General features: G+C 43.8%; 1 pseudogene; it reads left to right on the top strand.

Annotated features, from left to right (window-relative positions):
• Nucleotides 1-11,375, top strand: part of LOC116410360 — a 33,458-nt pseudogene extending 22,083 nt beyond the window's left edge.
• Nucleotides 11,376-24,631: the final 13,256 nt, after the last annotated feature.

Below are 24,631 nucleotides of genomic sequence, written 5' to 3'. Positions count from 1 at the left end.
TGCAGTGAGGACCAAGCATTTGGGTTTTTGCTGCACTTCCACCATTGTGATAAAATGGGTGTGGGTTGAAGTGGGTGTGGTTAAAAAGGGGAGTGGCCAAAACTGGCTTCCATTAGCGGCCCTCCACCATGTATGCTAGAGAAATTCCGGCCCTCTGCACCGCAGAAGTTGGACAGCTCTGCCTTAGAGAAAAAGAGAGAATTGATGCTCTATAACCACAATACTTTATAAAGCACTTGATACAAAGTGATCCCACATAATCTCACATTCTGCATCTAGCTTTAGTTATGTGTATGTTGGCACTGAAAGATACTTATTATGATTTCTTTTGGCATATTATACATTCATGTTCCCTTGTAATATGCCCAGTTCTAGTAATTTAGCTACTGACGCATGGGTCACTCGGGAGGAAATTCAAAAGAGACTTGAACATGTAAAGGTAAACAAAGGTCCAGGGCCGGATGGGATTCATCCCAGGGTATTAAATGAGCTGAGCGCTGTGATTGCCAAACCTCTTCACTTAATTTTTCAGGATTCATTGAGGTCTGGCATGGTGCCAAGAGACTGGCGGATTGCTAATGTGGTGCCGTTATTTAAAAAGGGATCCCGTTCTCAGCCTGAAAACTATAGGCCTGTTAGTCTGACATCAGTAGTAGGAAAACTTTTGGAAGGGGTAATAAGGGATAGGGTACTTGAATACATTGCAGTTCACAATACTATTAGTTTGTGCCAGCATGGTTTTATGCGTAACAGATCTTGCCAGACTAATTTAGTTGCCTTTTATGAGGAGGTGAGCAGGAACCTTGACGCTGGAATGGCAGTTGATGTCATCTACTTGGACTTTGCTAAAGCGTTTGATACAGTACCTCACAGAAGGTTAATGATCAAATTAAGGAATATTGGCCTAGAACATAATATTTGTAATTGGATAGAGAACTGGCTGAAGGATAGAGTACAAAGAGTGGTTGTAAATGGAACATTTTCTAATTGGACCAGTGTGGTTAGTGGAGTACCGCAGGGGTCAGTCCTTGGGCCTTTGCTGTTTAACTTGTTTATTAATGACCTGGAGGGGGGCATAGACAGTACTGTTTCTATTTTTGCTGATGACACTAAATTGTGCAAAACTATAAGTTCCATGCAGGATGCTGCCGCTTTGCAGAGCGATTTGACAAAATTAGATAACTGGGCAGCAAACTGGGAAATGAGGTTCAATGTTGATAAGTGCAAAGTTATGCACTTTGGTAGAAATAATATAAACGCAAACTATCTACTGAATGGTAGTGTGTTGGGGGTTTCCTTAATGGAGAAGGATCTAGGGGTTTTTGTTGATAACAAGTTGTCTAATTCCAGGCAGTGTCATTCTGTGGCTACTAAAGCAAATAAAGTGCTGTCTTGTATAAAAAAGGGCATTGACTCAAGGGATGAGAACATAATTTTGCCCCTTTATAGGTCCCTGGTAAGGCCTCACCTTGAGTATGCAGTGCAGTTTTGGGCTCCAGTCCTTAAGAAGGATATTAATGAGCTGGAGAGAGTGCAGAGACGTGCAACTAAACTGGTTAAGGGGATGGAAGGGTTAAACTATGAGGTGAGACTGTCAGGGTTGGGGTTGTTTTCTCTGGAAAAGAGGCGCTTGCGAGGGGACATGATTACTCTGTACAAGTACATTAGAGGGGATTATAGGCAGTTGGGGGATGTTCTTTTTTCCCATAAAAACAATCAACGCACCAGAGGTCACCCCTTTAGATTAGAGGAACGGAGCTTCCATTTGAAGCAGCGTAGGTGGTTTTTCACGGTGAGGGCAGTGAGGTTATGGAATGCCCTTCCTAGTGATGTGGTAATGGCAGATTCTGTTAATGCCTATAAGAGGGGCCTGGATGAGTTCTTGATCAATCAGAATATCCAAGGCTATTGTGATACTAATATCTACAGTTAGTACTAGTGGTTGTATTTATAGTTTATGTATGTGAGTGTATAGATTGGTAGGTGTGGGTTAGGTGTGCTGGGTTTACTTGGATGGGTTGAACTTGATGGACACAGGTCTTTTTTCAACCCTATGTAACTATGTAACTATGTAACTATGTAACTATGTAACTATTTTAATATGATTTTGTCCTATATGGATACTGCATATTTTGCTTGTCATTGTATTCAATATAATACAAAATAAAAAAAATGTAGACAGGTATGGGATCTATTATACAGAACACTTAAGACCTTGTTTCCCAAATAAGTAATCTTTCTGCAATGTGGATCAGTATAATTTCAGGCTGCTAACAATTATGCGATGAACTTAAAGGAGAAGGAAAGCCATTTTGACATGTTCCTGCCATTAGATTCGCCACATTAGTGCCACCTAGAACACTATATTTATTCTGCAGAAAGCTTTACCTGCCTGAGTAACAGCCCTAGAAGATCCCTCTGTTTGTTTAAGCTTGGTCTCAGTAGCTTCCTGCTGCAGCTCTGGCCATTGGAAGCTTAGATCACACATTCCTAAGGAATGGGGGAGAGGAGAGAGTTGCACAGACTCATGCCCCAAACCTGAAGGAGCCCTAAAGGAGAGGAAGTCTGATACAGAAGAACATTTTTATAAAAAAGGAGAGAAGGAATCCTGTTTCCTTTGATAGAGGACTCAGTGCAGCTGTGAGTGCTTATGGCTGTATTTACATAGACCTTTCTGATAAACCTACTGAGTTTGTACCTTTCCTTCCCCTTTAAATAAATCCAATAGAATCATTTTGCCCCAATATAGACTCAGCTCAGCTGGGATCAAGTACAGGGTTTTGATTTGTTGCTACAGAGAAAAGTTAGAATGATTTGCTTAGAATCTCAATGGGAGATGCCTCCCTGCCATGTGTAACTTTCTCTTACCTGTATTTTTTCTCATTACAGAGCCAGATACCCCAAAAAGCCAAATTATTATAGCTGTGGTTGGAGCGGCCATTGCAGTCGCACTTGCGGCTCTGAGCATTTATCTCTACATTATGTTCTGGCGGAAAGGTGAGCCCTGTAACTGGCACAGGGGCATCATGTCCTGGCACTGCCCTTGTATAAACCAGCAATGGGGGGGGGTATCCATGGCAATTTCTATTTATCATTAAATAAACTGCACAGTGAATATTAAGGGGTGAGTATGGGGTGGGGGGTCCCTGTTATTTGCTGCCATTTGTTCCTCTCTCAGATGTAGAAGAAAAACTATAAGAGGTATAGTGACCCTGAACTTTATATTTTACTGTTTATTTACATAAAGGGGATATATACCATACATTTTTACAATGCACTTATAACACTTGTTTGGCTTAATAGGGGTATTATTACCAGGCTAGTGGAACATTAGAGCACGTGTTACATGCAACCCCCTTTCCCAGAATGGGCCTCCGCTAAGTGGGAGCTATGTCTGGGGCTATAGGATGTAGTTGAACTACAACTCACACTGGTGTTGTGCAGTAGATTAAAGTAATAGGATGCCAGGAGCTCTTGCAGAATAACTGGATAGTACTTTATTGTCCAATACAATGGTGAAATAGTGCAACAGGGTATATACTCACAGACACAGTAGATAAGGATGATCACAGTAGAGAATAACAGTTGTGACCTTTAGGAACAGTACAACCCAGTATGGAGAAGTGCAGAGTATTAGCTGGATACCGGAGATGAATACCCTTGCTGTAGGGAATGTTTCCAGACGACTATGGTTCAGGGGCACAGCACCTTCCTGAATCCTGCATCTAAACCGGTCCCTTCAGAAAGGCAAACAGAGCCGGGGTAGGCAAAACCCTTTAACAACTCCTTTGATGGGGCTAGTGCTGCCCTTACTAAATAAGCTGACTAGGCTCACCACTCCTAGAGGGTGCTATGAAATGCTTCTGACTGTGCTGGCTTGTTCTCGTTCACGGGGCCCTGTCCCCGACTTAATTTAGATGGATGTGGCTACTGGGCCAGATCTGTACCCAATCTCAATGGAGTGGTGCTTCAGGTAGCAGCCCGGCAGCCAGACAGGAAGACACTCCTCCTTGCAAGACACTATATAGTCCCCAAGGGGAGTGGTCAACCTGGGCTAAACCTATTAAGGATAGCTTAAGAACTGTAACCTGAGAGTAGAGGGCTCTGCCCTATAACAGTACAGATAAGGAAAGGTAGGGATATGAAGCCATAGGGCACTTAACCCTATGGGTCCCTACACACTAAACCATGTAAAATAATGTAAAATAGAAGTAAGGGCCTCTATTTTAATAACTATAACTGCTTGAAAACTGTGCTCTACCCAGAGGTTATGCAGCTTCCGGTTTAGACTCTTCATTATGTGGCTCTGACTTCACTGACACAGCAGAGCTACTTAAAGATCAGTGAATATGCAAAGGGTGGGTGGAGCTTTGCAATGTCTCTGACCTATCTATCCACTCACATACAGGCTAATGACGGAGCGCCATGATTTTTATTATTAGTAAAAGGTATTTATTCTATGGGCCCAGAGAAATATTAGCTCAGAATCTGCCCTGAGACAGACCCCCCCCCTGTAGCATAGGGAGGGTCATTTGGTTCCCTTGTTGATTATTCTGGCTCTTCCCACCTCGCCAGCCAACCCGACTTCAGTGTCATTTAGGGGGTATTTGTGAATTACCCCCTACCGTGAGGGGTTTCCTTCAAATGTGGATTCCAAGCAGACTTCTAAATTGAAAACTTAACCCTTTCTATGTTGAGCCTTACTGCTCCAACATGAAAGGTCTTATACCTGTATTGTGATTTGCAATGTATTCAAGTACCTGTAATGTACGTTCCTTTTGTCCATTCCTTTGCTGGTATATTGTAGCCCTTGCCTTACTTCAGGTTGGAGGTATAGGCTTGTTAGTCCCTGTTCTGAGGTTTCTATCTCTAGTGCTGGTAATTACACTCAGCTGCTCTTTATTAATTGGTGGTTCAGCCAATCCCTAGTGAGTTCCCAGCACAGAGCCCTTATTTAAACCCTGACCTGGTTTCTCACTTTGCCAGTTCCCCTGTACCTGTTGGTCACCCTGACCCTTGTCCCTATTGCTGGGCAGACACCCTGTCCATGTTCCTTGGTGTTTTGATCCTGATTCCCCTGTTCCTTGCTGGTTACTTGTTCCCTGTGTTTTTGTTTTTGATACATTCCTCCTGAGCCAGTAAGTTGCATTACCTTATTATCCTGCCTGTTCTATACAAAGGTTATTGTTTCTTTTGTTGGCTTAATAAACTGTTTTGTGAGCAATCATCCTTCCAGTCTCCTAACCAGTCTACTCCCTCCTCTGACCCTTGGAGCCCCCTGGCGGTCATTCCTATGTGGAGTTTGGGTCACTGTCCGTGACATTAACCTATCTCTTAATTGACAAATTGATTAAGGTGTGCTACACAATGGACAAACCGGCTAGTTGTAGCCCCAGGTGCAAGCTGAACCCTCAGCCAGGGTAAAACAATATCCAGGATAAAATGAAAAAACAGCAGCACTCCGGAAATGTTGTAGAAAAAAGTGACTTTTTTTCTACAACATTTCTGGAGTGCTGCTGTTTTTTCATTTTATCCTGGATATTAACCTATCTCTTATTACCCCTTCCAAAAGTTTTCCTACTACTGATGTCAGACTAACAGGCCTATAGTTTTCAGGCTGAGAACGGGATCCCTGTTTAAATAACGGCACCACATTAGCAATCCGCCAGTCTCTTGGCACCATGCCAGGCCTCAATGAATCCTGAAAAATTAAGGGAAGAGGTTTGGCAATCACAGCGCTCAGCTCATTTAATACCCTGGGATGAATCCCATCCGGCCCTGGACCTTTGTTTACCTTTACATGTTCAAGTCTCTTTTGAATTTCCTCCCGAGTGCCCCACGCGCCAGTAGCTAAATTACTAGCACTGGGCATATTACAAGGGAAGCCTTCATTATCTGGCTCCTCAGATGTATAGACAGATGGGAAATAAGAGTTCAAAATTTCAGCTTTTTCCCCGTTCTCATCAACCAACGTACCCCCCCGTGATAATAAGGTTCCCACCCCTTCTTGCTTCATTTTTTTACTATTTACATATTTAAAAAATAATTTTTTACCCCTAGCTTCTCTGGAGAAATGTACAAAGCTCCTTTCCCTCTGCCAGTGAGCGGCGCAGGGGGAGGGGCCTAAGGGACAGGTAAGAGCCCCGGCACCGAGGGGGAGGGGCCTAAGGGACAGGTAAGAGCCCCGGCACCGAGGGGCAGAGCCCAACTTACTGCCCAGTGTCCCACAGAGAGATACTGTGTGTAATTGTGTTGGGTTATTGAATGTTTGGAATATAAAGAGATTTGTTAAGGAAACTAAAAGTGCCCCCACGTGTCCCTGTTACAGTCATGTTCCCGGGGGGGCCACATAATTCACACTCCCCAAACTTCCTGCCATTTTAGAATTGTACTTCCATAGCAGTTGGGGGCCCAGGTGTCTCTCATTGTTATATAAATACCCAGAGTGATGTCTCTTATCACTAATACATTACAGTGACTTTTGTGTTTTCATATTTTAACAGAACCCCCCAAACTCTCTCCCATTACCGGAGCGGAACATTTGGTGCATATGAACGAGGCGACTCTCTCCTGCCAGATCTCTGGTTTCCGACCCAAACCCATCAGAATTACATTGTGTTTGCAAAGAAAAGGGGGAGAAGTGATGGAAATTTACTCCTGGGATTCTGAGGCCCAAACTGGTTCCGCTGCCCCAGTGGCGCATCCCAGAGATGAGCAGCGTGTGATTATTGCGCCAGAGAGAGAGGGGTTAATGGGAAATGGGAATGTGCAATATCTGCCCCCGGCACAGAGGGCGCTGCGAGTGGAAATGGTTCCTGTAATAACAACCAGTGAATATCGTATTTCCAACTGTCAGTGCACAATCCGTATAACCCCCGACATAGAGGAAGATGATGGGGCAGAACTGACAGTGAGGGTCACTCACTCTGCCCTGAGGGGCCCCATCTCTAAGTCCTGTCGGCTGGAGGTCAGGGGAGGTAATAGTTATTCCTATTTGTATGTTTACTACCTGCTAGTAAGCCTCTTGTATGATGTAATTTTAATATACCACTTTACACTTGACCTTTTTCTGCTGAATTGTGCTTAGTACAGGGGAATCCCTATGTGCCATAGTTTTATGGTATCTCTCTGTACAGGCTATGGGCAAACTTAGGGGGCTGTTCCTGCTGAATTGTGCTTAGTACAGGGGAATCCCTATGTGCCATAGTTTTATGGTATCTCTCTGTACAGGCTATGGGCAAACTTAGGGGGCTGTTCCTGCTGAATTGTGCTTAGTACAGGGGAATCCCTATGTGCCATAGTTTTATGGTATCTCTCTGTACAGGCTATGGGCAAACTTAGGGGGCTGTTCCTGCTGAATTGTGCTTAGTACAGGGGAATCCCTATGTGCCATAGTTTTATGGTATCTCTCTGTACAGGCTATGAGCAAACTTAGGGGGCTGTACCTGCTGAATTGTGCTTAGTACAGGGGAATCCCTATGTGCCATAGTTTTATGGTATCTCTCTGTACAGGCTATGAGCAAACTTAGGGGGCTGTTCCTGCTGAATTGTGCTTAGTACAGGGGAATCCCTATGTGCCATAGTTTTATGGTATCTCTCTGTACAGGCTATGAGCAAACTTAGGGGGCTGTTCCTGCTGAATTGTGCTTAGTACAGGGGTATCCCTATGTGCCATAGTTTTATGGTATCTCTCTGTACAGGCTATGGGTAAACTTAGGGGGCTGTTCCTGCTGAATTGTGCTTAGTACAGGGGAATCCCTATGTGCCATAGTTTTATGGTATCTCTCTGTACAGGCTATGGGCAAACTTAGGGGGCTGTTCCTGCTGAATTGTGCTTAGTACAGGGGAATCCCTATGTGCCATAGTTTTATGGTATCTCTCTGTACAGGCTATGAGCAAACTTAGGGGGCTGTTCCTGCTGAATTGTGCTTAGTACATGGGAATCCCTATGTGCCATAGTTTTATGGTATCTCTCTCTACAGGCTATGAGCAAACTTAGGGGGCTGTTCCTGCTGAATTGTGCTTAGTACAGGGGAATCCCTATGTGCCATAGTTTTATGGTATCTCTCTGTACAGGCTATGGGCAGACTTAGGGGGCTGTTCCTGCTGAATTGTGCTTAGTACAGGGGAATCCCTATGTGCCATAGTTTTATGGTATCTCTCTGTACAGGCTATGAGCAAACTTAGGGGGCTGTTCCTGCTGAATTGTGCTTAGTACAGAGGAATCCCTATGTGCCATAGTTTTATGGTATCTCTCTGTACACACACACACAGAACACTGAGGGCCCACTTGAGAGAGAGAGTCCAAGTTGGGTAAGTATGGAAGGTACTAGGTACCAGAGAGTAGACATGAAATATATACTGTAGGCGGGAGGTCCCCAACCTTTCTTACTCGGGAGCCACAATCAGATGTAGAAAGGCTTCAAGAGCAACACAAGCACCATAAAAGTTCAAGGAGGAACCAAATAAGGGCTGTGATTGGCTATTAGGGGCCTCTATGCACCCTATCAGCTTACAGGGGCTTTATTTGGTAGGAAATCTTGTTTGTATTCAACCAAAACTTGCCCCCAAGTCAGGAATTCAAAAATAAGCCCCTGCTTTGGGGGCACTGAGAGCAACATCCAAGGGGTTGGGGAGCAGCATGTTGCCCCAAGTTACTGGTTGGGGATCACTGCACAGATGAAGTTACTGGGTTATTTACTTATTCTGGTACCTGCTAACATGCCCACCGGAGAGCTTGGGGTTCATTGTTACCAAATGTAAGTGGGTCTTCTCTGTGAGCAGAAATCATATTATATGAGGGGTCACATGTGAAAGCACAAAAGCTCATTGCAGTTCTCTATCCTGACAAGGAGATCTACTGTATGTCGTTCTACTCTAGATCCCCATGTAATTAGTTACTGTATAGCCAATGTCTCATTTCTAATGTTATTTTCCTTTATTACTACTAGTCAACCCAAAGATATCCAAAATCGTATCCCCGCTCCGTATCCTCCAGGGGGAATCCCTGACCCTGACCTGCCCCATCTATGGGTTCAAGCCAAAGCCACTCTCTGTTACTTGGCTGAAAGTGGATTCGGGGGGTCGGGAAACAGAACTTCTGTGCTGGGATCGGGGTACAACCACCATCTATGACCCTAGATATTTACATGAACTGGCAGAATATGAAAAACAAGAGGGAGAAGAAGAAGATCATCTCAACTATTTCTTAAGCAACGTGACCCTGAAGCCCACAGTGAGGGGGGATCACGGGGCTCAGTACGTCTGTAGGACTCACCATTACGCCACAGAACATACAGCAGAGAAACGTATGGAAATGCAGGTTTTAGGTAAAGTCATTTTCTTTAAATGTAGGTGTGTTACTGGTTGGGAGACACTGAATCTAGGATTGGGTTTGGCACTGCAAACCCCAGTAGGAGCCTTCATGGTAAGTTGGGTCCAGAATTGGCTCCAGTTGAGTTTGGTTCTTCAGGCTTTGTGTCGACTGCAGAGATTCAGAAGCAGCAGGAGATACAGTAGCTCCTGTCAACCCCGCTGCACACATAGGGGCACACACATAGGGACACACACATAGGGACACACACATAGGGACACACACATAGGGACACATTAGAATTAACAGGTGGTGACAAGAGGAAGCAGGGTGATGAGGGGTGCCTGGGGAGAGGCCCCAGGGTTTTCTCTCTTTTAAATCAGGAACATTCTGTATTTTTGTAAACTTTGATTATTGCTCCATAAAACACTTCTAATTACCTCCCTTCAAATACAATTTTCATGGTCAGGAGGGGGATAGAGGGCAGCAACAGATCAATGACCCTTAGGATGAAACACAAAATGATAATAAAAATATGAGACTGCTAAGAAGACATCTCTCGCTCCCTGCCCCATGTACATTCAGTCAAATGTTTTTATATTACATCCAACCAGGGGGCTTGTTAGACTTGCCACAACCTGACTGCACCAAGAAGGCATTACACAAAACTTCTCAATAAGGAAGAACAAAGAATCATTTTCCATCTTTGTCATTGAATGATCTTCTGGGTCACCTCCTTCAGTTGCTGTCCCCTCAGCATATCACAATATTGGTTTCATTATACATTTTTCCTCTTTCCCCTGTTTGGTTCAGCACCATTTAAATCCCCCAAATCTGCCTGAGCCCCTGTTGCCTTTGTTTTCTACCAATGTTCTCATTTGCTCTTGTATCTGTTATTACAGAGAATTGTAACTGTGTGTAATGTAGTTCTGTTCTGCACCCCTGTTTCTTTATTTCCCATGTATATTCTGCTTTATCCTTATATATGGAACAAGCTCTGCCGGTAAGTTACATTGCAAAATACACTGACCCTTTTGTATTTAGCTCTCCCAGAGTTGGATCCCATACAGACATCATCAGAGGTTCTATCTGTGGGCAAAGAGACCACGTTATCCTGCAGAATCCATTCCTTCCACCCAGAGCTCCTGGGAGTTCGCTGGTATAAGGGGGATGAGCTCTTGGCATCACACAATGACCCAATACTCCCTGATGCCAGCGGGTTGTTCCATGGTACCAGCCGTGCCACATACAGACCCAGTGTGAGGGACATTGGGAAGAGCTTCCGGTGTGAGGCCTCTCATGAGAGTCTCCAACATCCTAAATGTGTTTCCTGGGAACTGAAACATCTGGGTAAGTAGCACCGGGTCCTATTTACCTTACATTCTGGGTTCTGGCAACGCTCATGTTTCTCAGCCAATCTCCTCCCCTTCATTACTAGAGACTCTCTTGGTTCCCAGTAAATTGGTTTCATTAAGTAAAAAATATTCAATCTGCTTTTAATGCTCTACATTCCTGTGCTCCTCTCTATGTCTCTCCTCTCTATGTCTCTCCTCTCTATGTCTCTCCCCTCTATGTCTCTCCTCTCTATGTCCCTCCCCTCTATGTCCCTCCCCTCTATGTCCCTCCCCTCTATGTCTCTCCTCTCTATGTCTCTCCCCTCTATGTCTCTCCCCTCTATGTCTCTCCCCTCTATGTCTCTCCTCTCTATGTCTCTCCTCTCTATGTCTCTCCTCTCTATGTCTCTCCCCTCTATCAGCCTCAGAGCAATTTGGATGAAATGATACAGGTTCTACAATCCCCATAATCCTGTTTTTTTTCCTGTTTACATGACAGTCTCTAAACCACTGATAAGTGAAATAGAGTGTGAGCCTTAGGTCCCTGAGTGCGACCAACCTGTCACATTATCCTGTACTGCCCGGGATTTCTACCCTGCAACCTGCTCAGTCCGTTGGTACCAGGGCCGGAAAACCATCTCTCCTGCAAATGATACACCTAAAAGACAAGGGACACTCCTTTGAAAATAGCAACGTCCAAATTTTGGACAAAGAGGTGTAAAAGAGGCCATTCATGTCAAAGTGGAGAAACCATCCCTAAACAGAGGCGGGGGACTTCGACACCATCTGTCTGCTACATACAATGCTGTTCTAACATCTGTACCCCGGCAGTTTCAGAACTCTTCACACATCCATTCATGTAACTCTAACAAGTAACACCTGTTTGAAGAGTTGCATGATACTTGGGTAATCCTTTCAAAGTAACTCCACAGCATTCACACCTCTGTGAGTTTCAGATGTCACCTTTCTGAAGAGTTATATAGTGCCATTGTGATTGGATTAGTGGAAGAGTATATATGCTGAGGACTTCCCATACCAGTCAGTTGGACTGAAGAAGCTGCTCGGATGAGTAGTGAAACGTCTTCAATGATTACCAAACAAGTCCAGTTGCTTTAAATTTATTTATACTAGATAACACATTTACTTCCTTTATGTGGGATAATGCTACAAAAAAAGTATGCTCACCCCAGAAAGCCATATATTTTTGGAAAGTACACATTCCCCCGAATCTATAATGGGTACACATTTCTTTTTGCTTCAAAGTTTGCAGATTTATATGACATTTAGAAAATCGCATAAAAATGTTGTAATTTGCCGCATTTATCTCTCACAATTTCTTGATAAAGGCAAATCACCCCAAATAGGAACACCTAAGGGCTACTGAACAGTTTGATGCCCAATATGCATAGATATACCAAAGTCTGCGGTATGCCGTAACCCCCCCTAACTATACAGAGCCCCCTGTCAGCGTATTATGTGCCGTAACCCCCCCTAACTATACAGAGCCCCCTGTCAGCGTATTATGTGCCGTAACCCCCCCTAACGATACAAAGCCCCCTGTCAGCGTATTATGTGCTGTAACCCCCCTAACTATACAGATACCCCTGTCAGTGTATTATGTGCCGTAACCCCCCTAACTATACAGAGCCCCCTGTCAGCGTATTATGTGCCGTATCCCCCCTAACTATACAGATACCCCTGTCAGCGTATTATGTGCTGTAACCCCCCTAACTATACAGAGCCCCCTGTCAGCGTATTATGTGCCGTATCCCCCCTAACTATACAGAGCCCCCTGTCAGCGTATTATGTGCCGTAACCCCCCTAAACTATACAGATACCCCTGTCAGCGTATTATGTGCCGTAACCCCCCTAACTATACAGATACCCCTGTCAGCGTATTATGTGCTGTAACCCCCCCTAACTATACAGAGCCCCCTGTCAGCGTATTATGTGCCATATCCCCCCTAACTATACAGATACCCCTGTCAGCGTATTATGTGCTGTAACCCCCCCTAACTATACAGAGCCCCCTGTCAGCGTATTATGTGCCGTATCCCCCCTAACTATACAGAGCCCCCTGTCAGCGTATTATGTGCCGTAACCCCCCTAACTATACAGATACCCCTGTCAGCGTATTATGTGCCGTAACCCCCCTAACTATACAGATACCCCTGTCAGCGTATTATGTGCTGTAACCCCCCCTAACTATACAGAGCCCCCTGTCAGCGTATTATGTGCCGTAACCCCCCTAACTATACAGAGCCCCCTGTCAGCGTATTATGTGCCGTAACCCCCCTAACTATACAGAGCCCCCTGTCAGCGTATTATGTGCCGTATGCCCCCTAAATATACAGAGCCCCCTGTCAGCGTATTATGTGCTGTAACCCCCCTAACTATACAGAGCCCCCTGTCAGCGTATTATGTGCTGTAACCCCCCCTAACTATACAGAGCCCCCTGTCAGCATATTATGTGCCGTAACCCCCCCTAACTATACAGAGCCTCCTGACAGCGTATTATGTGCCGTAACCCCACTTAACTATACATGTGTATACATGTGTGTATATGTGTAAAAGTTGTGTGTAAGTGTGTATATGAGTGTAAATAAGTGTATAAAAGTGTGAAAAATGAAAAAAAACAAAAAAACTGCTAAATTGTGTGCTGTAAGTGTGTGTAAATGTATGTAAGTGTGTATAAATGTATGTAAGTGTGTGTGTGAGTGTGTAAGTGCAAAAAAAAAAACACCTTACCTGTCCTTAAGCACCCTATCGCCTCCTCCTCCAGGCTGCAGTGGGCGGCGGCATTGGGGGGAAGCAGGAAGCAGCAGACCCACATGACAGCCCCCTGGTTCTTTGCCCAGGGGGGCTGTCATCTCTAGAAACTCTCTGCAGCGGTGGCATGTGCATTTAAATGCCAACGACGTATGGGACACGTCGTTGGCATTTAAGCCCTTTTACTGCCACGACGTATCCCATACGTCATTGGCAGTAAAAAGGTTGAAAGGGGATATAAAACCAGCCATGATGCTGCCCCACTGCGCCCCCTAGTGTTGCTATAGAAGTTGCCAAAAAACATAATTATAGATGCAAGAAAACCAGATTCAGAATTCTACTGATAAATAACTTCATTATAGATGCAGAAGAAGTGACCAATGAGAATGCTGATTCCCTGTGTCAGGCCCCTTGCTGGTACCTTACATATAGAGATAATGATGGCATTTTCCCTTCATTATAAATGCAAGAGAAGTGACCAATGAGAATGCTGATTCCCTGTGTCAGGCCCCTTGCTGGTACCTTACATATAGAGATAATGATGGCATTTTCCCGTCATTATAGATGCAAGAGAAGTGACCAATGAGAATGCTGATTCCCTGTGTCAGGCCCCTTGCTGGTACCTTACATATAGAGATAATGATGGCATTTTCCCGTCATTATATGGCACAGGAATCAGACATGGGGATAAAGGGACAGACTTGTTCAGTGCTGGGAAACTGTGCTTATTGCTCCCAACTCCAATTGCAGGAACAGAGAACAGGGAGCCGGATTTACTCACATCAGCTGGGATTCTCATTGGAGGATTCTTTTGCATTTCAATGCTGCCAGTGCTAGAGAGCTTTAGCTGTGGGGATATAAACCAATCACTTCTGTCACAGTGTTTATGAAGCAGTTGCATGGGGGTGTGTGTGCATTACACACGGGGAGAGGCCAAACTGTGCCAGTAGGTGTATAGGCAGAACAACATGTACAGGGGAACCTCTGCACAAACACTATGTTCCTTCCCAGGATGCAAAGTGACTGACACTGAGCTCAGAGTTTGTGTCTCACTATTATAAACAGGCTGTGTATGGCACCCCCAGTCTGTATGGTACCCCCAGTCTGTATGGCACCCCCAGTCTGTATGGCACCCCCAGGCTGTATGGCACCCCCAGGCTGTATGGCACCCCCCAGTCTGTATGGCACCCCCCAGTCTGTATGGCACCCCCAGGCTGCATGGCACCCCCAGTCTGCTCAGAACACCTTTGCTTTGATGTGTATTGTGCTTGAGCTCTTATTCTCATCTTAGTATAAATGGCAAACTAAGTTATTTGTAGATTGACAGGATCCAGTAGCTTTTATTTTTGTCTGGAGAATAAAACAATTATTTTCTATATATGTTTTTTCATTAATGGAAGTATGTTGTGGACAAATGAGGTCTAAATACCCAACTAAAACTTGGGGAGAGGGATGTATGTGTAGGGGATCAGAGAACCCTGTCCCCTGTTTCTCAGTCTGTGATCTCATCCAGCCTAGCTACAGCCTGGGGAGGGATCCGGTTGGCTGGCTGCCCCAGTGCACGTCTGGGAGAGGTGTGCCTAAGCTTTGGAGCCAAAAATCTAGGGGCGGGCCCAGCAGTTTATAAAGGGAGCCCCTGCTGTTGTTTGCCAGAGTTGAAAGAGATACAGTGTGAGCAGCCATATTGTGTGTTAGACTTGAAAGGATCAAAGTCTGCTGGGCTGCCAAGGTATAATAAATCCTCTGTGGAACTCTGTGTGTGTGTCCCCTGGAGGAACAGCTATTGCAATTGCCTGCTACGTGGGAGCAGCCACCCCTTTCAACAGGGAAGGTACTCTGGGGCAGGTAGCGCTACCTGGGGGGACTAAAGAGCTCTTGGGGAAGGGACTGAACTGATTTAAGGGTTGGGGTCTATCCGGATCTAAAGTGGGCTGGGCAAATACAGAGACTGTGCCAGTGTGGATAGCCCTCCCAAGTTTCCTCAGGAAAGGATTATCAGTCACCCAAAAGCTGTTCTACTGTTTATGTCCAAAAGTTATATAAAGTTTAATATTGCTGCAAACCATGTGTGATTATTCCTAGTGGAAATCCCCTAGAGGTGTGTTCCTCAGTGTCCACTAGGTGGCGGCACTGTGCTGTTCCCAGTTCCCAGTATCAATATTCTTTGAGAACACACATCTCCTGTGAAAATACAGCCCATATTAAGTGAATGTGCCAAGAAAGGGTTACATATGCATATGCAAATCAGTATATTATATACAGGGAAACATTTATTCCAAGAGAATATGTGTTCTATAAGCAAAGTGATTGGAACTTTTGTCGCAGCTTCTCCCTATATTTCCAACCTTTGTAACTTATATTGGTAACACAGCTCAGTATTTGGGGTCATTACAAGGGGGAAAGAGAAGTCCCACAATAAGGATTCAGCTAAAGTCTCGCCCCAAGCTCAAAGTGCCAGACAGGACTGTGATTGGTTGGCCTGTATGCATGTAGGGAACAGGCAGAGACTAGAGCAAGCAGGCAGGGGAAAGAAGAATATTGTGAGTCGCTCCCTAAGCTCAGTGACATCAGCCAAGAGCAGACTGAGCATGTGCAGTAGTTGGGCAAAAGATGGAGAGCTACTGGGGGCATCTTCAGGGGCATGGGGCTTTATTTCTATAGAGCTTTGGTGCCGTTGGGCTGGTACAGGGGCTCAAACCCCACAGCTAAACATTTCTAGCCATATTCTTTTTTAGGCTTTAGTTGCCCTTTAACGTTACAGCGCAGGGTGCGGTGCCAAATCCCTAGAGCAGCGAGTACATTTGCACATTCCCTCCAGGCCAAACTCCATGGAGCTGAGGCAGGGCCTGCTGGGAAGGGAGGAAGTTATGGGGGAGCAAAGGGGGGGCCATAAGGAATGTTGCTGTGATTATGTCAGTGAATTTGTTATGGTCAAATTGAGTTGTTTATTTGAGGAGAAATCCAGCCATATCTTCCTCTCCAAGGTGGAGAATTTAGAGAAGAGGGTAAAATGCAACTCCTTCTATAGTAAACTTCAATATGGCCGTACCCCCCCCCCCCGACAGAGCTGTGCAATGGTTTCCCTGTACATAGCATGGGGTTTTGCCTATAGACCTTCTGGCACAGTTTGGCTTTTCCCAATGGTGAAGGGACTGGGCACAAATCTACATGCCGGGGGCGCTGTACTAGATCTAAGGGATGTTTTATAAGTGTATGAGCAACTGTAGCCTTTGGGCAAAGGCAAGTCCAACAACCCTTTCCCCTTAGTTTGGGATAAAGGGTCTCTCCCTGATCTTTGTGTGAGGAACAACAACCCTTGTGCCTTTTGGCTTGGGCAAATGGGATAAAGGGGCTCTCCCTAGCCAGAGTGCGATGGTTCCCAATGACCCTTATTGCCTTTTTGCCTAGGGGTTGGGGATAAAGGGGCTCTCCCTAGCCATAGTGCCTTTTGGCCTAGGGGTTGGGGATAAAGGGGCTCACCCTAGCCATAGTGCGATGGTTCCCAATGACCCTTAGTGCCTTTTGGCCTAGGGGTTGTGGGATAAAGGGGCTCTCCCTAGCCATAGTGCGATGGTTCCCAATGACCCTTAGTGCCTTTTGGCCTAGGGGTCGGGGATAAAGGGGCTCACCCTAGCCATAGTGCGATGGTTCCCAATGACCCTTAGTGCCTTTTGGCCTAGGGGTCGGGGATAAAGGGGCTCACCCTAGCCATAGTGCGATGGTTCCCAATGACCCTTAGTGCCTTTTGGCCTAGGGGTCTGGGATAAAGGGGCTCACCCTAGCCAGAGTGCGATGGTTCCCAATGACCCTTGCACCTTAGTGCCTTTTGGCCTAGGGGTCTTGGGATAAAGGGGCTCTCCCTAGCCATAGTGTGATGGTTCCCAATGACCCTTGCACCTTAGCGCCTTTTGACCTAGGGGTCTTGGGATAAAGGGGCTCACCCTAGCCATAGTGCGATGGTTCCCAATGACCCTTGCACCTTAGCGCCTTTTGGCCTAGGGGTCTTGGGATAAAGGGGCTCACCCTAGCCAGAGTGCGATGGTTCCCAATGACCCTTGCACCTTAGTGCCTTTTGCACAATAAAACTTTCCCAGCTCTAGGTCAGTGTTTGTGCACATTTTCTACATACCCCCCCAACTGACTGAACTCATGTCACACAGGGGGAGGGATATTTTACCTTTAATATCACCATTTAGTGATGGGCTGTGTGCTCCCTCAGAGATCATCTGACAGGAAGTGATGCAGCTCTAACTGTAACAGGAAGTAGTTTGGAATAAAAGACAGAACTCTGCCCATTCATTGGCTGATGGGGCCTAGCATGTATATGTGCCTTGGCTTGTTTGTGTGCACTGTGAACCCAATAATCCCAGGGGACGGCACTTAATTCTTAAAATGGCAGTTTCCTATTTATGATTACCCAATAGCACATACAACTATAAAAGTATCTTTTTATGAAAATGGTTTATTTAGCTGAAGCAGGGTTTTACATATAGAGACCTACATTGTTAGGGGGTATAGTTTCCCTTTAATCATTATCTGTTTATCTGTTCCAGGGCTGGATCCCATACAGACACCTTCACACATTTTACCTGTTGGGGAAGTTTTATTTAAATTACATAATTATTTCTATATGTAACATAACAGCAAGATGCCTGACACAGTGCTGGGATTCAGCATTCTCATTGGTTCATCCCTATGCATTTATAATGAGCTTTTCCATCAGTAGAATTCTCATTGGTGAAATTTCTGCATCTATAATGACATTTTTCAGTAACTTCTATAGCAAAACTAGGGGATCACATAGATCTTCCCACTGACTGTGCTGGTTCTGTGTGATTTCTCTTTCCATGTGGCCCCCAAACCATTTCTGTGTCACCCCCAGGGGCCCAAAGGTAAGTGTGAGAACCACAGGTTCTAGGTGCCGAGGGCTCAGCTACTGGTTTCTGGCAGAGAGTTTTGAGGGGGGAATGTGGGGTTTTTGTTGCTGGTACTAAAAGTCACGAAAAACGAATTTAACGATATTATCGTGTTCAGTACGATATGTTCAACAAGTTAGAAAAAATAAAAATTTTAATATTCAGAATCGTTCCTACATCGATGAATGTGCCCCTAAATGTTTCTTGATCATTTCATTCTACAAACAAATTACTTTGCCATTTACATTAATGATATGGAATCATTGCCAGTGAGTCCTACCCGAAGGCATCTGCCAATGAACCCCATGGGCAGGTTGGTCAACCTTCTCCAAAGCTAGTGTGAGCCCCAGCAGGGGGTTGGACTCCCCTTCACCTTGCAGCTAGGGGGGAGTCTGCATAATCTTGGTAAGGCTCCAGCTAGCAGCCAGAAAATAAAAACTACCTCCTGCCTGCCCAATGGCTGGGGCAAAGACAGCGAAACATGATTAGGCAGAAGGTGCATATACAAAACCCATAACTAAAAATAAGTCAGGCACTCTACCTCATAAGAACACAACTATTCCACTTTCATTCAGCTTTTAATTGACAATCTAATGGCCACAGAAAGTTTCTTTTTTTGATATTACACCTGATCTCGACTAAAAGCCCAAAAAGCTCTCTGTGTGAACTTCCATACAAACAAAACACAACACAAAGCAACTGCTTGCTGAGCAGCCTAGAAAGTTTGTGAGGAAACACCAACTGGAGGGAGTCAGGCCCGACTTGGGAAAACCAAAAACAATCCACAAGTTGATCAGAGCAGAGGATTTGGAGGAGTCTATTCCAGGGCTCCCAGAGATCACAGCAAAGACTGTTTGGGGGAATGTTTCTTTAGACAGACTGACCAACAAGCACAAGGACAAGGACATGGATGGCCATACCGGGGGGGCTTCCCCTCAGAACCTTCATGCATCCCCATAACCTGTGCAGGTACCGGCATTGCCCGCTGTGCATCATCCATGGGGAAACATCTTTGCACTCCTTTTGTTATTTTCATGATATTTGCGATCTTCAGAAATTTTCGTATCCAATCCGAATTTTTCCCATTCGGGATTCGAACTTGTGATTTGATGAATCTGCCCCATAGTGTTTGGGGGGACATAAAAGCACCGGTGAATTTAAAGGAACACAGAACCAGTGTTTAAAAACCATTCCTGCTGTATACTTTAAAAAACAACTAAAAATGCCATCAGAGTTAAAAAGTTTAAAACAGAAACAGAAATACTTTACATAAAAGAATAAAAGAAGGTTAGGGACATCCATTCCACCTTTTGATTTGTCTCTGTACATGAATTCCCTTTTCAATTTTTGCATTTTGGAACCCCACAAGAATTTAAAACAAACCCTGGTCTGTTTTTTTATGTAAACATTGGAAGGGGGAAAAACCATCCCCACATGTAGCATTATGGGCAATAAAACCATCTTAATGATTAAAACTTTCCGTTCCATTGTGAGGTCTCGCAAGTTCCACATTAAAACCTTCTTTTCTAATTTCAGTAAAACCGAGTCCCACTTAATAGTGCCTGCAATGTCAGAATTAAAAACAATACCTAAAATCTTGATCTGGTCCTGTTGGAATAAAATTTCAGGAGTTGGGGGTTCATTCCATACCCCTAAACCCAGACAGTTACACTTGTGCATATTGAGTTTAAAACCAGAAGCCCCACAAAAAAAAAGAATTGTGAAAAAGTGGTCTTTTTATAGAATAGGAGGAGGAACAAAATACTGTTACATCGTCCGTGTAGCTCAGGACTTTCACTTGTCGGCCTCCTCCTCCGGGGACTGGAACTCCTCTAATTACCTTGTCTGTTCTTAAAAGGATTAAAAGAGGTTCAATTGCACAGATAAAAAGAAAGGGGGACAGGGGACATCCCTGTTTCACCCCAGACTTTAAAAACACAGGAGTTATAAAATCATTCACAGAAATTTGGCTAAAACAGGACTGATATAAAACTTTGATACCATTTCAAATCAATGCAGGCACATTGATGTTTTTTAAACTGCTAAAAAGAAAGACATGGCAAACTCTATCAAATGCCTTTTCAAATCAAGGGATAATACTTTGCTTTCTGGCATTACAATACCATATCACATCCCTGATCACATTAAGAGACTCGACCATACTTCTCCCAGGGACTCCGCACACCTGGTTGGGATGAATCAGTTTGTCAGTAAAAGGTTTTGACCGCAGAGCAATCAGTTTGGCCGTAACCTTGTAATCTGCATTTAGGAGGGTTATTGGCCTATAATTCTCTAAATTCTCCTTGCAGCCTTTTTTAAAAAGTAAGGAGACAATCCCTTCTCCAGGAAGAGGGTAAAACATTGACATTAAAAGCCTCTTTATATACTAAAATCAGATCATCTTTTAAAATCTCCCAAAAATGCAGATAAAATTCGACAGGTAAGCCGTCCTCACCGGGGGCTTTACTAAAAGAAAAACTTTTAAAAACAAGTAAAAGCTCATCGAGTAATGTCCTTGGAGAGAACCTCCTGGTCTAATATAACTTAACTTACCTTCTAAAATCTTAAGACAATCATTTAAAACAGAGGCATCAAAACATTTCTCACTAAAAAGAAGCTTATAAAAATTAAAAGTAATGGTTAAAAGGTCTTTCATGTCAGTTTTACCATCCAAGGAGGAAATGAGTTCTTTATTGTCCATCACTTTTTTAAAGAAGAACCTGGAACATTTCTCTCCTTCCTCGAGGTGCTGAACATGAGAATTAAAAATGATTTCTTTACCTTTCTGGTCGATCAGCTTCTTGATTTCACCTTTTAGGGATAAAATGTCAATGTCAACGTTAAAACCGATACTCTGTAGTTTTAAAAGGGCTTGCAAACATAAGTTTAAAACATTAAAACATTGCTTTTTCCCCTTGGCAACCATCTTACCAGACTTAATAAAAAAAATTTTGATTTTGGGTTTAATGCCCTCCCACCAAAGCAGCATTGAAACATGGGGGTCACATGACTTCTGCCAACATTGGTACAGGTAGGTCCGCTTAAACTTTTCACATATCGTAGGATCACCCAGTAATAAAACATTCAATCTCCATAGGCCACAATTAACCCTTTTTTCCACCAGAAAATTCAAGAAGAGCACTTAAAACTTGATAGTCAGAAAAAATGTTTGTTAAAAGTTCACATGGGGTTAAAATCCTTGGATAAAAAGATAAAATCAATTCTGGAGTGAATCCTACCATTAGACCAAGTAAAACCAGGGTTTGTAAAAAGCATTTTAAAAGCATCTTTTAACTTAAAATCATCGATAAAATTTTTTAACAGACAAGAGGTCCAGTCTTAAATTAAAATCCCCACCGACCAGCAGAGGAGATGACCCCACACAGAATAAAGGTAAAAGCTGAAGTAAATCAGCCCTCTCCTGCTTGTCAGGAGAGGCATAAACATTTAAAATACAAATAAAATGACCTTTAAAAAACAAACGAATTAAAAGAGCACGGCCGGGCATGATTTCAAAAACATTTTGTAGTGAGGCATGGGAACCCCGGAAAAGAATTCCCACCCCAGCAGACTTGCCATCATTAGAGCCAGACCAAACTGATAGGCCATATTTCCAGTCCTTTTTAAGATGAGCATAATCCACACTGCTCTCTATCCCACACTCCTGTAATAGGCAGGTGTCAAAGTCCAAAGTCTCTATTAAAGAGAATAAAGCAGCCCTCTGAACAGAGCCCTTTAGAGACCTCACATTGAGTGAGGAGATTTTTAGAGAAGACATGATGGCAACTTACGAGGCTACAGCATCCATATCAGAGTCCAGACTGCTTACCAATGAGATATTTAGGGACCCCCCCCTCTCCTTTTTCAAGAGAGGTAGGATCCTCGATATTAACCGGACCTAAAGCTGACACGTATCACTGATCAACCCGAACCCGGAGCACCTCATCGCTGGAACTGGATGGAACTCTCTCATCTTACTGAATGCCTCACTCCTTGGATGCTTGAATCCCAACGCCAGTGTGCACGGTGCCTTAGGGGCAGGAACCCCCAAAGTGGCTGCAATTTCCTGCCCCACAACCGAAAAAGACCTTCTGCGGGCACTCGGAGCTGTCACTGAGGGATCTGCCACAGACGCAAATGTAAGAGTCCTCTCAGGCCCCAAAAAACCCCTTCTTGCAGCCATTTTGGTCAAAGCGGAACTTGTATTGCCAGACAGTTTTTGAACATTTTGCACTGTTTCACTTTAGGGGCCTTTCCTCGGGGGGACTTTTAGTTTACCCAGGAAAACAATATATTGTTTTTTTCAGAACAACCTAAGCCTTCAAAATATGGTAGAATTTTTGTGTAATTCCAATTCAGTAACAAGATATAGGCTTCTAAATATCTAAAAATGCAAAAAAATCTAATTTTCCATAATATAAACACACATACTAGAAACAAAAATTATTTTATGCATGAATATACAACTGATTTGGAAAGTCCCATGTCTCCTGATCATGCCAATACCAAATATATATAGTTTTATGGAGATTTCTCACTTGTATAGGTCAAAAACTCCCGGCAGGACACTACCAAATTCCCAAAGCACTGCTCCAGAAAGCTGCATACTTTAGATTTCAAGGACAAAAATTCCGCTAACAGAAAGTTTATCCCAGAAAATTGTACATTTTTGGAAAGAACAGATTCTGGGGAATACAGAATAGGCACAACTGTCTGTCTACTCCAAACTATCAAGTCACAATGCTTTCCTAAAGTTATTGGTTTTCATCAAAATTTTTGATTTTTTTAAAAAATCGCTTCAAAGCTTCCAGTCTGTAGTATCTTATCTCCTACAGGTCATAAAGTAACCAAATAAAACACCCTAAATATGAACGCCAGGAGTCCCCTGAACAGTTTGATGCCCAATATGTATAGGTTTACTTAAGTATGTGGCATGTAGGGGCCCCAATGGGAACATACCCCATATGATCTATCATTTCTGTAATTTCAGCTCCTGCAAAATCAACACATTTACATCATTATATGTGGGCTAAAACTACAAAAAGTATGCTCACCCCAGAAAGTCATATATTTTTGGAAAGTACACATTCCCCCGAATCTAAAATGGGTACCCATGTCTTTCTACTCCAAAGTACCAAGCCACACAGCTTTTCTAAATTTAGCAATTTTGATGACATTTCCAAAAATACCCTCAAAGCTTTCACTTTGCAGCATCTTATCTCCTACATAATGTTAGGTACCAAGATAAAACACCCTAAATATGAACACCAGGGGTCCCCTGAACAGTTTGATGCCCAATATGTATAGGTTTACCTAAGTATGTGGCTTGTAGGGGCCCCAATGGGAACATACCCCCATATGATCTATCATTTCAGCTCCTGCAAAATCAACACATTTACATCCTTTATGTGGGATAATGGTACAAAAAAAGTACATTCACCCCAGAAAGCCATATATTTTTGAAAAGTACACATCCCCCCGAATCTAAAATGGGTACAGATTTCTTTTTGCTCCAAAGTACCAAGCTGTAAAGCTTTCCTAAGTTTGCAGCTTTATATGACATTTAGAAAATCGCATAAAAATGTTGCAATTTGCCGCATTTATCTTTCACAATTTCTTGATAAAGATCAGATAAAGGCAAATCACCCCAAATAGGAACACCTAAGGGCTACTGAACAGTTTGATGCCCAATATGCATATATATACCAAAGTCTGTGGTATGTACTGACCCCAAAATGAAAATAGCGCATATGGATCTCTTGCCTGCCAACTCAGCTTTTGCACACAGAGCCCCCTGTCAGTGTATTATGTGCCGTAACCCCCCCTAACTATACAGAACCCCCTGTCAGCGTATTATGTGCCGTAACCCCCCCTAACTATACAGAGCCCCCTGTCAGCGTATTATGTGCCATAAGCCCCCCTAACTATACAGAGCCCCCTGTCAGTGTATTATGTGCCAAAACTTCCCCTAACTATACAGAGCCCCCTGTCAGTGTATTATGTGCCAAAACTTCCCCTAACTATACAGAGCCCCCTGTCAGTGTATTATGTGCCAAAACTTCCCCTAACTATACAGAGACCCCACAAAACCATATATTTTTGGAAAGTACACATTCTGACAAATCCAACAAGGGTAAAGAGTCCTTTCTACACCAAAGTACCAATCTGCAGAGCTTTCCTAAAGTTATTGGTTTTTATGACATTTCAGAAAACCGCCTAAAAATGTTGCAATTTGCCGCATTTATCTCACACAATTTCTTGCATACAAAGGCAAATCACCCCAAATAGGAACACCAGAG

Source organism: Xenopus tropicalis, chromosome 4, assembly GCF_000004195.4.
Source record: "Xenopus tropicalis strain Nigerian chromosome 4, UCB_Xtro_10.0, whole genome shotgun sequence".
Taxonomy (NCBI): Eukaryota; Metazoa; Chordata; class Amphibia; order Anura; family Pipidae; genus Xenopus; species Xenopus tropicalis.
Note: the sequence above shows the minus strand (reverse complement) of the source record. Positions and strands in the feature narration are given on the sequence as shown.